The following is a 15,840-nucleotide window of genomic DNA, read 5'->3' on the forward strand; positions in this document are numbered from 1 at the left end:
GCGGAACGTTCACCATTTCGGATTGAATCTTTGGCGTGTATTGGAATAAATATTGCATTTTTACGGGTGCTTAACATTCTCCCAGTGGACCTTAACAAAATAATTCAGTTTGCTGAACAGTTGCTAACAGACCCTTCTGGTGTAGCTGAGCCCATTCCCTCCCTCCTCAATAAAACGAATGTGTGCCAGTCATGTTATAGGCACACATCTGCCCCGGTCTGTGTCAGTGTAGGCCCAGATGTCCAGGTCCACCCACAGATTAATGTTAGCACAGAGTATTGAGCAAAGCAACAGCTCATTTTTTTTTTTTCCCCCATCTCTGTAGAGAACTAGCTTAATGTTTCCATTGAAGATAAAGCTATGCTACCTCATGTAGCAGAGGATTAGAAAGTCTATCAGAAATACTGTGCCACAGAGTTTTCAGAGTGACATATTATCCTTGTTCATCGGCTCTTCAAAATTAGCATCCACCTAAGCAACTCTCTGTATCTTGGCTAAGGGCCAACCACGTTTTCAGCCCACGGCAGGGAAAAGGAAGGCTCAAGGACTGCTCCCAAGAAACTGCCATCGCAAAGGAGGCATTGACAGCCTCGTGAAACCCATGGGAAGGCCACGTCTTAAATCGTCACAGATTTACAGTCCGATTCGTTACTCAATAGCATCCTCGCTGAAAGAAACATGTGGACTTGGAAAAATTGAGTCTTGAAGGGTGATTGAAAAAAAGGATTACATTAATGGTTCTGGCTCTGCACAGTACTCACAGAGAGCCTGCTCTGACCCCCTGCCAGGTGTGTTCAGCGAGTGGGTAGGACTGGAAAGGCAGTTGTGACCATGGTATTTTAATACTCATATGCCCTGAACCAGCCATAATCCTCACTGACCTTTCCCCGTGAAGGCTTCTGGGCCTGGCTAGAAAAACAACAACAAAAAAAAAATCGTGTGGCATTCAGAGATGTTTGTGTAGGGGCTACAAACATGGGAACGATGTCTTCTGCAGCACCAGCGGATGTCAGTCCAGGGGTGTGAGAACTAGGAGCAGCATGTCTGGTTTCAGGGAAGTTCATTGTGTTCCCTCAATAGTGATTTTCAGGATTTCTGATGCATTTTTGCTTTGCCTCCATCTACGGCTCTTGACCCTTTCCCATGAATTGTCTTGCTTTTTTTTCTACTCTTACTCAGCATAACAGAACCAAGCATTGTGTTTGGTTTTCAGATGAAACAAGTTGTTTGAATTCACCACCGACGAAACCTTTTTCCTTGGGAAAAAAATTATAAATAAATAACGAAACATTTTTAATGATCAAAAGCACTCAGCATCTCTGACTGTTGTCATTTGGAGTCTTCCCACCGACACTGATGTCATTTATAGCTGGATAAAGGACAGGAAGATATGCATAGGGTTTAAATATATTTTTTTATTTAAATCTGTGCCTTGTTGAAAAGTGACATAAAACATGGGAGACAGACATAAGGGCTAAAAAAATATCTGAATAGATAAATTAATGGTGATATGCTTAGCTTAGTATGACAGGTTATCAGGAACTTCATAACAGCTTGCTGGAGGTATTTAAGACTCTCAATCCACTTATAAATTTCATTTTCTATTTGACAACAAGAACAATATATTGTCTATTACCAGGAGACAGTACGTGAGTAGGATCAGGAGGGTCTACTTTTATGTTTCTTTCACGGTACCTCACCTTGATATGTACGAAACAAACAAAAAAAATCTTCATTTTGATCTATAATTTTACTGCTGGATAGAGGGAAGGCTGTCCTAGCTCCAACAAAATTGTAAAATGTATTTTCACACAGCTATCTAATACTACTCACACTCACAGAATATCAGGGTGAAAATGTATTTGCTCTGTCTTCTGACAGCCATTCTCAAAGAAGGTACTCCACAGAAAGAAATTATTTTCATCCACTTACACCATTTTTGACAATCTGGTTCCCTGTTTTTTTTCCCAAATTGCTCTAACGTGAGCCATAGGATAGAAACGCGGTGCCTCTGTATCTGTCCATTTTATTCTTCCAGCAAGCATTCCAACTGTAATCTCATGTCATAAGTAAGTAAATAAAACCAACATATATTATTACTTCTTGCTATTCTGTGTCTGCTGTCCAACATTACTTCATAACCCACCAAGTTTATTAGGGGATTTTACAAAGGCATTTCTGGAAATTCTGGTCAGATGCAATTCCACTGGACTGAAAAATATTTTTTGACTTTGTGCTGTTCTGTGTCAAAGCCAAATTCATGTCTGAGTAGATATTATTTCTTATTTTTGCCAGATAAGACAGTGATACAGCAACACCACTGTGTCTGCATTCCTCATATTTAGGGATCATTGGTTTAGCAAGCTCTTACTAACACTCTGTTATTTGTCTCTAAAAAGCACATCAGAGATGACATAACCAACATGAGAATTTAGTTTTATGGATCTTAAACTCTTTTTCATTACAAATATGAATTAGTGATTAGTCAGAAATCTTTGCACTGGGACTGTATTTACCTTTACATCTTAGATCTTTTATTTACCTTGTATTCATCCTTTGCACAGGGGTTTATTTGCCTCAACATCTCATATTTTTTATTTCCATCCAAATGATGGTTTCCCTTGTATGAATTAGTTTTGACCTCTTCTGTAGATCCAAAGTTAAAGTTCTTTATCTAGAGGATAGTAAATAATGCTTTCTCCTCAGGGAAACTGGATTCATGGACCGAATCTACTGAAAATTTATTATTGCTAATAAATTAATCTATATCTTATTTCTGATCTTACATCAATCTTTTTCTCATCAATGGAGCAGACTCAGAAAAAAGTTAATTACATTGTCCTAAGCACTGCACCTACATTAACAGACATGCCATCCCTTCATGAATTTGCAGGTAAGATGGGCAGCTCGCCCCATTCCTCTCTGCTGCTTCTGCCTCTACGATCTGGAGACTTCGTGAAACTAAGGGTTACTTGTATGAGTCAGACGTCCAGGCCCAAATGTCTTCCTAGCTCCAAGCAATGTCCTTAATGGAAATCAAGAATGCAAAACGTAAGTCTTGATAGAAAACCTCAATGCCACACAGACACCAGACAAATGTAGCGTGTCTGTGTTAACAGTGTGGGAACAGAGATGCAAAATTACTGAAGTCAATAAGCAAGAGATCTTAAGAGTTAAGTAACATTGTGCTTTTTAAAAATGTTTTCTTCAGTTTTGGTGCTTTTTCTCTGTGGCTGCTATAGCACAAGTCTTGTACACTATCTAGAGTTGCTCTCTCGGTGATTTAAATATTATTCAGTACCTCAGCCTCATTTTACTGTTCGTTAATACTCATTCCTCACAAGGAGAAGGTCTTGCATCTGCACGCCTCTTTAAACCACTCGCCCTAATGAGCACTTCCTCAGTATCAAAGAACTGCAGAATTTCATTTAATACTAACATGAGGTAGAGAAGACACTTTAAGAAATGCAATGTGAAATTCTCATCATTGTAAACCTTTTTTTTGAATGAAAGCAAGCTTGAATGGCATGGGTTTCCACATGGTGCATCGGTCCTATACCTTGCCTGTTCATCGCTTCCCCTTTTGATTTAAAGCTTTGCAAGTAATCGGGCATTGTGTTGACAGTAAGAAATTGTTGTCGTATTATTTGTGGGATAATTTGGTTTTTCTCAGGACTCCCAGAGGTCCAAAGGAACTGATCCTGCAGAGCTACTCCTTCACATGAGTGAGGGACTTGGCACCTCGCGCTTCTGGCCGATAACTCTGTTTCCACCCTGGTGCTGTCCATGGGTGAGAGTGAACTTCAGGAGGGCCAAACCCCAATCCATAATGCTACAACTTGGCATGCCATCCTTACATTTTGTTTTTAACGAAAACGTTTCATGGCCTGTGGTCCTGCAAGCACTTGCATTAACCTGCTATAAAACTGGTCTATGAAGTCTTCTTAGTTAGCCCCTTAAAATGGCAAATCCAAGAGATTTTCTGGGACCTGATTCTTCTACTTCTGCAGCTAAACCTTGTGTTCAGAGTAATATCCTTGATTCCAATGGCTCAGCTCATAGATTAATATACAGTCCAACCTGCACAATGAAAGCAGAATCTGGGCATTCATTTACATCTGTATGACATTTATAGAATTTAAATAACCTCCCATGACCCTTGTGTAAATGTTATTTTTCATATAGTAACAGACAGAAATGATCTTGCCCATAAACCAGGTGAACTGTGTATAAATCCTTGATGTCAGGGAGGAGGATTTTGAAATGTAAGTCACATCCAGAAGGACTGCAACATCCAGAAGGACTTCAACATCCAGAAGGACTAAAACACCCAGAAGAAATTGCTCTTGTGAGTCAAAAAGTTGATTCACTGAGTTCTATTTAGTTTTTAATTTATAACAAACTTGTCTAACATCAGTTCCTGTAGTTTGTGTTAAAATATTAAATAACATTTTATCAAATGCATCCCCTGTGACGTTAAAGGAAATGGAAAGCTTAGGCACACACATTAATTGCATTCCAAAATGTGGCATATAGCTTAGTAAACCTAATTTAAAGAATCTTAGAACAATGACATTTATGCTTTAATTAGAGCAGACGAACGCTGTGCTGCACACTTTTAGACAAACAGTTTTTCTTGTGGGACTAGGCCTTCCTGACAAGGTGCACATTTCCCTGCAGTATGCCACGTGTCAGTCTGGTTACACAGGGAAAACCGGCTTCCTGGAGATGGACAAAACAAAATACAAAACCAAATAAGAGAATAAAAAGCATGTGAGACCCAAGTAGACAGTATAAGCAGCTTTAAAGCAAGGCTGTCTCAAGAACAGATAGGACTTTCCCAGGAAAATGAAGTCATATATTTCTCTTTAAGGAGAACACATTAAAAGGACCAGATATGTTCCAAAACCAACAATAACAGTTTAAGATGATAAATGTTATTTTAATGATCCCTATCTACTCTGGTATTCTAATCACAGCACATATGTTTAAAATAGAAAACGTCAAAATCTGCAAAGAAACAATTGACATGATATAAAAAAAAAACCAACATCCAAAATCAGAGATAGATTAATAGACCTAATTTACTTTAAAGGTATTCACAAACTGTTATAAAAACCAGATTGGTCATAAGACTTAAAGTTGTTACCATATGCATCTCACAGATTCTGTGTTATGTTCCTTATGCTGGCAAACTGACTAATGATTTCAAGGCTGTTCCTCAGACAAGAACATGACAATTTGTGTGTTGTGCATTAAAGCTCTTTGCAGCAGAATGAAACATAAATTTTGCAGAAGAATTTAGATGTTCTTTCGCAATCTGGTCCAGCAAAAACGAAATTGCATAGCAGCTTAATATATGTTTAAAACTGAGACTCTTGCTGCATGCAGATGAATGATGCAGTATGTATACTGCACTTGCATTCACTTTAATTTGACTTTTTTTTTTTTTTTTTTTTAAATGCTATGGCCACAATCTCAGTATTTTATTATCTTGCAGGTTTTTATCTTGAGAATTTCTGCAGACCATTTGGCTGCTGTCTTAGGTATGTCTGGGGTTTTTTTGCAGTTAGACAGAGTTTGGAGGCATTTGGGACCATAGGATAAGCAGTGCAGCCAGGTGGACTTGTTGAAAATAACGTCAGTTGAATTGTTTACTCTGAAACTTAATGGCACTAATTAAAAATGTCAGTATTTTCAACAATCTAATAACATTAGCAATGCTAAGGACAAGTAATTGGAAATATAGCCAAAATTTTAATTAAAAAGAGCTGATCATAAAATAAAATTGCAATTTCTTAGGGAATTCTAGCATCTCAAGTACTTTCTTCATCATCAGTTTAAATCTCTTAACTTTTAGAGGGGCTGACATGGCCAAAATGCATTAAAATCCAGAAAGCTCTGATGACTTGCTTCGTTTAATAGGACAGAAATATTTGATGCTGACTTTTGTAATTCATCCTATTTTGACTTTTATACTAAAGTATTATTAAAATATATTACAAAAGGCTAAGACAGATACATAAGGATGGTCGATAAAACTAAATGTGTTTCTCTCATTGAAATTAACCATTTCAATATGGCTGAAATAAAATTAGTAAGTAAATAATGCTTTTGGCTTTTTTCAAAAATCTTTTTATTTTTTTGGGAAGGGAAAAAAAAAAAAAAAAAAAAAAGCGCATGTTCCTAAGGAACACTTTGATGAAACTTCAGATTCCGGAAAAAAATGTTCCATTCAAGAAATGTCAGCGACCTCTATCTTGGGGCTTGTAGGCAATTTAATGAATACAAAAGATAACACTTTTCCCCACGCGCCTCCCCTCATAATCAAGAATAACTAAAGATACATTTTTTTAAAGGGAAATTAATTTTGGAAAAAAATAGAACTGTAGGATGTGTGTGGCATCAGGCCAAGTATTTGATATTAGCTGTTAACTGGAACTCAAACTCCTACTCCTTTTTGCGGGTATTTATGACTGAAAAGTGATAAACCCAGGGCAGTTCTATGCTACAGAAGTCTCTTAAAATAATTCCTAGAAATGGTCACACTTTGCAAGCAAGAGGTGCATGTCTAACTTCCAGATCCTGGTAGAATAGAAACTTAAGAGTTCATTTACCTTAGACTTTAACAGCCCCAAGTATTAACAGAAAGTCCAGGTGGGTAGAGAACATGTTCCCATGCTCCTCTGCACAAACAAAGATGATGCCAATGAGCTATGCACTGGATGTCAGACAATCTGGGAGTAAAGCCCCAACCCCATGTGACCCCGTGGTGAGAGAAAGACACGAATTTACTGTTTCTTCTGCCTGGCAGCGAAGATAGGAAAAACTAAGCAGTTTTCCCACTGAGTTTTTCTCCTCTGTTTTAATCCTGAGACGTGTCCTGCAGCATCGCACTTAAGAATTTGAAAACACTGAATCACACCATTTAATTGTGGGTACTTCAGCCTTCATTTGACTGGCAGAGATTTGATTCTGAAGATGCAGTGCAGAAAAGCAGAAAACTTCGAGTTAATCTGAACTTAAAATTATGAGGTAAATATAGTGTGAACCTCAAAAATCGTGGGTATTTTAAGAAATTTTCTTCCCTATTACCGCTATTCTCTCACAGCCCAGTGGAGTGGGCTTTGCATGTGTGGCTGTGTGCAGCCAAGTGATAGTTAGATGATTAGTAATTCAACATGACCTTGAATTCTATCACCCGCAAACTGGTAATCACACAGCTTATGTCTATTTTGCTACTGCTTTGAGCAGGAGAAGATGGAAGGATTCGCCGCCTTCGTGACTACTTTAGCAGCAGGGCTAATCTGATCCCATATGGTATTAATAGAAGTTCACTTTTTTAAAAAAGAATTCGGATGATGTCTCTGAGAACAGCATTTGATATTAGTCATGATAGTATGAAAATATTGTGTCAATATTTTTTATTTTTTCCATGAAAAATATGGCAAGAAAAGATGCATTTTGCAGAGGTTAGTCTTCAGGACACATTCCTACTATTCGGTCACCTGTGCTCCTGGCGTAAGGCAGTGAGAGGTACAACAAATACCCCAAACACATACCGAAGAGTGTGTTCGTTGGGAATGAGAAGAGAATGTTCTTCATTGGGAAAATGCACTCAATCCGATTTTTAATGTCTACCTTTCATTTCAGGATGAGATTCTCGAAGGCCTGGTTTCCTCGGGCCTTTTGAAGATCCTAAATGCAGTGAGGTAGCTGAGGGTAAATAGGGACATGAAGAACTTATCCAGTCCTCATTCTGGTACTGGACACTGTCAAAACTGTACACGTTTCTCACGACCGGGCCTTGACCATTCAAGAGGTGAATCTACCCATGTGCCTCTGTAACATTCAGCAGCTTTCAGGCAGCCTGGTCATGATTAGGTCTTACTGTTCTCTGTGGAAATCATCCGTTTCAGGCAACAAGAGCAGCAGAGGAAACATTAGACTGATGATGAGTATGACTAAAGGCAAATTTAGACAAGGATCAGCTGCATCCAGCACCATTCCAGGAAGCGCTGGGGGCATTACTTTCCTTGATCCCATATTATTACTTAGGCTCTGGCTAACCACATTTCACATAGCTCCCTCCCGTGCTTGCTCAGTGCTCTGGTCTGTCCCCATCGGGCAGTCACGGCCACAGATGCTGGCAATGGAATTGTAGGATGGGGGAAAACGTGTAGTCCTGTCCAGCCGTTCAGCTGCGGAGCCTCAATATCCTCCCCACTGGGGTTTGGGAATTAGCATAACCTCTGTGCTCCTCTATAGCTCCAATGCACCAAGGGCATTTCTCGAAAATCCTGTTCTCTGATTTTGCCTTCCATCACCGTTCAATACTCTAATTGATAGATTGTAACTTCGAGGTGAAGCACAACGTGCTTAGAATGGGAAATCCCTGACAAAACCCGTAAACATCACATTATGAGATGATGGCTCAGGCTCTGAAGAATCAGTCACTAATCACGATTCTTATTCCGGTCTCTCTGTCTTTATCTGTCCTTCTGCCTCACAACAATGGACAGGATAAAATACATCATGAAAGAGGCAGGATGAAAAAAACAATGTCCTGCTTACATCCCATCAGCAAAGCTTTAAAGGTATTTCCCTTCCAAGTTTGTTGTGAGCACACTGCCCTGGAGTGAATTCCGTGCACGCTCAGGGAAAACGTTGCTCTGGAGAGGTAGCAAGTGGCTCTTCCAGAAGAGTGAATTGGTCTGCCAGCCAAATAGGAAAAGCCAGAATATAATCCCAGCCCTCATGGCAGTGTGTTTTGCAATACGGTGACTGAATTGTGAAACAACTACCTAATTTTTCTTCTTTTTTCTTAGACAAAGATGAGTGGGAAAAGGAAGATGCTTATTTTCCAGCTTCCAGTGCATTTGCCTAATATTGTCGAGGAGCCTTATCCTCAACAAAACTTTGTGAATGTGAAACACTCACCCATAGTGAATTCAGATGAGATGAACACAGTAAAATGCATTTCAATTTCTGAGTAGCCAGGATATTTTGTGACACATTTCCTTACTATTTCGTCCAGTTCAAAGCACACACCCTAGGCATTGCTATTCCACCGTCTTTTTTTAAGAAGCATTCATCCCAGTGTGCCTTGCACATTATTTGCACTGTACCACTATCTCCTACCCCAAAAGATGCAGCTACAAAGCAGGAATATGTGTACCAACCCTATCACTCCACTGTTTTTAAAATCCTGACACTTAGCCTCCTGTTTGAGGGGATCAATACATGATCCAGCCCAGCTGGATAGACATTAATTGATGTGACATTTGACAATTAATTCAGAACACCAGGCTAATGCTACAAGGGGTTATAATTATGCAGATGAAACCTCCTACTGCACAAATTCCCTTAGTCGCAGTTTGCTGGAAGCTGCAAGAGTACAGCAGAGGGAAGTATAACTCAGTATTTGCCTTGTCTTTACCCTCTTTTCTCAAGCACTGAAGAGTTAGTGGACATTGTCAGAAACAAAATGCTTGGCCAGGTGGATCTTCAGTCTGATTAGTTGTTATATATCGGCAATTGTTTTTAACATAAGTATACTAATACAGTTTTGGTTTTATATATTAGCAGATACAGTAAAAGAATTAGATTACATTTGAGCTGATCCGGAAGGATGGATGAGAAAGAAAAATTATCCGTGGCTATATATCCAGCTATTAAAATATTCAAGATGGTTGTTCCTTCTTTTTTAATGCAAATGCGGGAACCATATGGTAAGGGATGCTCCATCACTTTTAAAGCACACTCTTGCTAATGTAGAGATGAATTACGCTACATTCCATAACTCAGGGATTCGATTTTTGAGCATAATTAAGCATGTACTGTCTGGTCTTTGAGACACAGGTACACGTGTTCAGTTTGTCTATTTCAGAAATGAGACCAACTAGGAAGCCACCAAAAATACTTTGTGCAAGCTTTTAATTGAAAGGGTCTTCTGAGAATTTGCATAGTATTTTACTTGTGAAATGTAAAACCTGTCATAAATCATAATTCAATTTAGAAGACAATTAAATGCATGTGTTTCTGTTCTCCTTTATGGTTCTTGGAAATTGTTATCTTGCATAGCTGGAGAAAGAGGGGCTAAAGAAAGCAGAGAAGGAGCATATTAAAATAGAAATATCAGACAGTTACTTCCTTCAGATATTTGGGTTTTTTTCCAGCTGTCCTGTGCTCAACTGAAATTGCACAGCATGCTTCAGATTCCTCATAATTTCTTATTTTCCTTAGGACACAGATTGCCTTCTATGTCTCATGGGACTCAGATGGTTTTGTTGCAATTAACTGTGAGAGATTTTCTGCCATTTTAGTCTTTTTGCAGCTTATGATCCTCGGTAAATCCCTCTGATGAGATAAAGAAAACTCTGTAAAGAGGATAGAATGTTGTTTTTAAAACTTGCCAAAATACTTGTCATAAATTCTCATTTCAAACAAGGCAAAGTCCTTCACCAAGTTGGCAGTATTATACTGATGTTCTTATACTGAAAAGTATACTTTTCAAACTGCATTTCCATAAATGTAAAAGTGTGTTGGTCCTACTGTTAGTTTTACTGTATGTCATGATGTATCAACCTTTTGTGGATTAGAGACATTCTAGATATACTGTAAAACTAGAGATCATGAATCAAGAAAATAAATACTTTTGTTGAGATGAGTGGATGTTACATTACTTGTATGTTTACATTTTACTGCATGGACATAGAGCAGATGGGACAGCAGGAATCTGGGAAACTGGCAGTTTGGTCCCATCCTGAGTGAAAAAAAAGGTATTTTCCATCAGCTTTGGTTTTACTGCTCATTTTTATTAAACTGACTAGTTTTTGTGTTTTTTTTTACTCCAGCTTGTATTATAGGACTAGTGAGCTGGGGGGATGCCACACAGTGGCAAAATTGTTAAAGAAAGCTTTCACCTCGCTGGAACTAACGGCATGTTTGTTTCTGCAGAATTAGGCTCAGCCCCGTATTTCTGAAGGTGGAAAGGGATAAAGATGTTCAGGACTCTCCACTGACTTGGAACTCCATTTCTATGGCTCCAACCCAACCGGTCTCACTCGCTTCGTGCTTTAAATCATAATATCCTGATTAAAATATACCAGAGACACATCCCTTCAAATGAATTAGCTTTTATTTTATTTCAAAGTGAGAAACATGGCATTCGGGGAAAAAAGGCTTGACTCACGTAGTTCTGACTTCTGTGTCAGTTTGCTGATTCAGGTCCCAGTGCTATTTCTGGGATCTATCTTTTTTGTTCATGTCTTGGGGTTTTGGTAAGTGGACCGGTATTGTTTATAGCTCTTTGTTTTTCACCCCGTTGCTTCCCAGAATGGTTTCAGGGATGTAATTAGGTACGCACTGTGAAAACTATATTCCTATATGCTGTGTGGTCAGTTCTGCCTGAGGTAACCACCAACAGCCTCTATCAGCTTAATGGTTGGCAGTGTTTCTGCCAGTGAGTGATGTTAGTATCAGGAAATAAAATAATGTCCGCTTAGTAAACATTGTAAAGAAAACAAGTTATGGTTTAGTGTGTTCGCACCAGCTATTCCTCTCTTAGGCTTGATATTCCAGTTTCATTGCTTAAATTTTGTATGTTAATACATGGTTAAATTTATACAAACTTAGAAGCAGCTTGAAATGATAGAGCTGAAGTTAATAGATAAATAGTCATGTGTTCGGTTCCTAGTCCGTACTTTTACTAGCATAGGAATACTTGTCTGATCTTGGTTACATTTCTTAGGTAAAAGGTTACATTTCTTAGGTAAGAGGAGTCCTGCCACAGACGTTTCACCTAAAGGAGGGTTTCTCTAATACTCAATGTCATTTTCCCTAAAGGAAAATGACTGCAGAATTTAACAGCAATAACTATAGAGAACATCACAGAAATTACATTTCTATACCTCCAGGACTGAATAGAGATTAATATAACTTTCACATTCTTATCAAGGTATTTTATTACATTTTATAGGAAGAATACAATTTTCTCTTAAATTATATAGGATAGTTTAAAGAACAAGGTAGTAATTTCCTTAGCAAATGCTTTTAAGACCTTCCTATGATAGTTCACGTTTTAAATTTCATCATTTTCTCTATAGCTTATTTAGGCAAGTATGGTCATCGACATGTGACGAAACAAATTAAAAAGGGCACGTAATGTTCCGGTTCCGAGTGCTTGGGTGGATGGCCTTCCTTAATATACATCTATCATACTCATTCCGAAGCATGAAACACTTTTGGATGAATTGGGTGCAATATATTAACTCAATTACAATGGAAATACAGATTAAAGAATGTAGCTAGGAGGTCTTATTAAAATATGAGACTTAAACGTCCCTGGTTTTGATTATATTGGATTAAAATGACTGAAACTTCACTCAGCTTCTTCATGTACCCAGAAAACAAAATTCTATCGGGGACCTGTAGGTTCAAGGTTTCAGACCTCGGTTTTCAATTCTGTTAAAGTGGAATTGTAAGCTGATAAGAAAAGCTGAAGACCTTTTTTATCCATTTTTTGACACTGAACACATCTTCTCGTTCTCTTAAATTTATTACCTTTTTTTTTGTGTGTGTTTTTTGTTTCTGGACTTTACTGAGTCACACGGAGTAAACCATATTAGAAAGACTTCAGTTTTTCAAAGCAAATAATACCACCACCACCCCTTTCCTCTATTTGAAAGAAATAAAAATCTTTTAGAAATTATTAGTTCATGGAATGGAGTGAAAACACATAGCGGTACAAGTCCAGGTTTTCCAATTTGAAGGCCAGTGCTGAATTTTCAAAGGAAAGGCGTTAATGAAGAGCAGTTACAGTATTCTGCAGTGCTCAACTGATCTATTTCTAGCTCTAGTGCCAAGATGCAGAATACACACATATGCCGAGCACTACTATCAGTGATAATAGCCCTCTAAATTGAAAACAATCATTGTAAAGACACCTAACAGGCATTCTCTGGTACGTAATAAGAAGGTTGAGATAAAAATCAGTTTTCTTAATTCGTTTACTTTCCTTTTGCTACACATCATGTCAACGCGTGTTTGTAATTACATTAATATGGTAAGTGAAGCACCCCCTGTTGTGCCACGTGAACAGTAAAAATTTTGCATGTTGCTATCTTCCATACGCATTATATTCTGCACTTTGTGTTGATATAGCAAGAGGAAGGGTAGAGCTTTCATTCTGAGCAACCCCATTCCATAGGAATTAGGCTTTCAAGGTACACAGCTTGGCATGAACTCGGAGAAACAGGAATTGAGTGACTAGATTGATTCCATCCTTCACTGTGCATGTGTTCTTTGTATTGCAAAGCAAAACAGAGAGCATGCATTTCCACCACCACCAGAACATACTTTTAAGAGCAGTGATGGCTTCTCTCTTCAGTTACCAGCATTTCAGATTTCACCACAGATATGGAAAGGCTCAGGATCAGTTAGCAAGGAAGTAGTTTATTACAGATAAACAGAGAATAGTTCCGTTCATTTATGAATTGTTTCAGGGATTCTGAAAGACTCGCTAATACTGCCTATTCAGATAGAGAAGGTGGGGATGAGAGAAAATCAATCTCATTTCTCAATCTATTTAAGCGAACAAAGAATTGCGTGTGGAACCAAATGGAGGAAGTCAACAAAGCTCACACCAAACAAAAAAGAAAAGCAGCTTTATTTGCATAATTATGTCTGAATCACAGTGGATCTGACAGAACGTGTTCCATTCCAAGCCCTAAGGTCTTATTTAGGCGGAGCACAATACCAAATATACTGGCTGCAGTGTGCTCTTTCTGGGCTAATCTAATGTCTCACGGGATATTTCGCAAGGGGACAGCATCCACAGTTGAATAGTTTCATTGGTTTACATTCAGTCGTTGTATGGCTTATTCCATATGTCTGTCAAAAGCTCTGACAGCGCACTGTCAGATCTCTCTAGGTTTCTTTCTTCCAGGGTGGCTCCCCTATCTCTAAAATAGAAACGAAATAAGAAATATTAATGCTTTTCTGGTAAGAAAGAGATAAGGTTTAACCCATGAATACTTGTAAACATCTTCAGAGCACACTTCAGAAGTGCCTAATGCTATAAACGATGGTTTTATAGGGTATTTTACTAACATTATAATATTAGGGGTTTGGCCCCTTAGCCTTTCTGCATGTATGTAACTTGACATAATGGAGGCTCATGGAAAAGCTTTCACGAGCGGTAGTACTACCTGTGCAATTTGAACACAAGACTTTATAGAAACATAAAGGAATTGAGCTATGACCTGTTTTCCTGCAGCAGGACAAGCTACTCTGTATGCTGCTTTTCCCATTAAAGGTAAGAATCTAGAAATACTGTGACCAAGGTTCTCTCAAATCACAGCAACATTTTATCTGAATGGAAATAGGCTGTATTTACAAAATCGCTGATATTAACACAGCCTTCTAGTATTAGCAGGGTAAATGCCTTAAGATAAGAATTAAGATTGCCTGCTGAGCATCCAAAACTCCACAGCATCAGGAGGCACTAAAGCAGTAAGATGCTTAGGAAAACAGCTCCACATCTGATAGGCAAAAGCACAGTAAATCAAAGATAAAGTAAACTTTCTAGATAAGCGGGAGCATTTTGACGCTACTCTGATTAAACTCATCTGCGGGAAATGAGTAAACACAGCCTCCATGCTTTCTCCATCTCTTTGCCAATTTACATCTTAATGGCTAAACTGTTTCAGGTTACTTATTCAGCAAAGCAAGGGATTGATTTGCAACTTTTCATTTTGAGTGCTTCCATTAAGTTCTGCAGGGCTGTTCAGGGTAACTGAGCACAGCCATGGGAGGCGTTTAAAGATTAACAGGCCTTTGCGGCATTCCGGGGGTGTGAGAAAGCCATCAGAAAGTTTTTTTAGTTTTTTTCAGTGCTACATAAATACCACACGTGACTGCTGCAGTTAATGCAGTGGTGGCTTTTCACAAATCTTCCAGTTTGTTAATTCTGTGATACCAGGGTTTTTTCCCTTTAAAGATTTGAGTTATGAGATTATGAGAAAAATGTCAGATTTAATGGAAGGTGTGTTTTTAGTCCTTGTGTTTGTAATGGAAAGCCTTAAAATGCGAGCCGAGTGAGTTACAAAGGATCGGTTGTTCAGCTGCACTCCGTAGCTTGTGAGCACAGTGTGAGGTAAGCCACGGTTTTCAGAGGCATATGGTACAATTCCTATACTCCACCCAGAGGAGCGCAGAATGACCCGTCTCTGAATTCCTGGTTATTTTTTTAAGGAACAACAAGAGTTACTACATTTTCCGTGGTAATCCCAGGAAATTGGTGTTATTAACAGAGGACTAAGATGTGCAGCACCAGCCATGGGAAGCTCTGAGTCCTCCATTTACAGTCAGACACGAGCTTAGCGTATGTGTAGCGTTGCAGATGACACCACGGCTCCTCTTTTCCCCCCAGAAGCTCTAGGGCTCACCTCACGCTTCGCTGAGCTGAACGCCCGGCCCATGTCAGTGTGCGTGTTGGTCCCAGGGACCCACAGAAATGCCACTCCTGAACCCCAAAGCAGAGGAAGCGGCAGAAGTGTAGGGGCTCACGGGGCCCCGTCCCACTTCCACCGCCCAGAGAACGTCCCCACCTCGGGGGAGAAGGGATGGCATCGTCTGGGGACAATGGGGACAGCGGTAACGTCGTCTAATGGCTCCCCTCCTGCACCCCCTCATCGGGCCTTCAGTTTCGGGTGGCACTAAGCTGCACCCCAACCTCCCTCTCTCTTGTTTCGGGGGCAGCGGGCGGTGCCACAACCGTCCCTCCCGATTCCGGTGGCGGCGGGCAGCACCCAACTGCCCGCCCTCAGTTTGGGGGGC

The sequence above is a fragment of the Athene cunicularia genome (genome assembly GCF_003259725.1).
Source record: "Athene cunicularia isolate RWA chromosome 10 unlocalized genomic scaffold, athCun1 chr10_part1, whole genome shotgun sequence".
NCBI classification, from domain to species: Eukaryota; Metazoa; Chordata; class Aves; order Strigiformes; family Strigidae; genus Athene; species Athene cunicularia.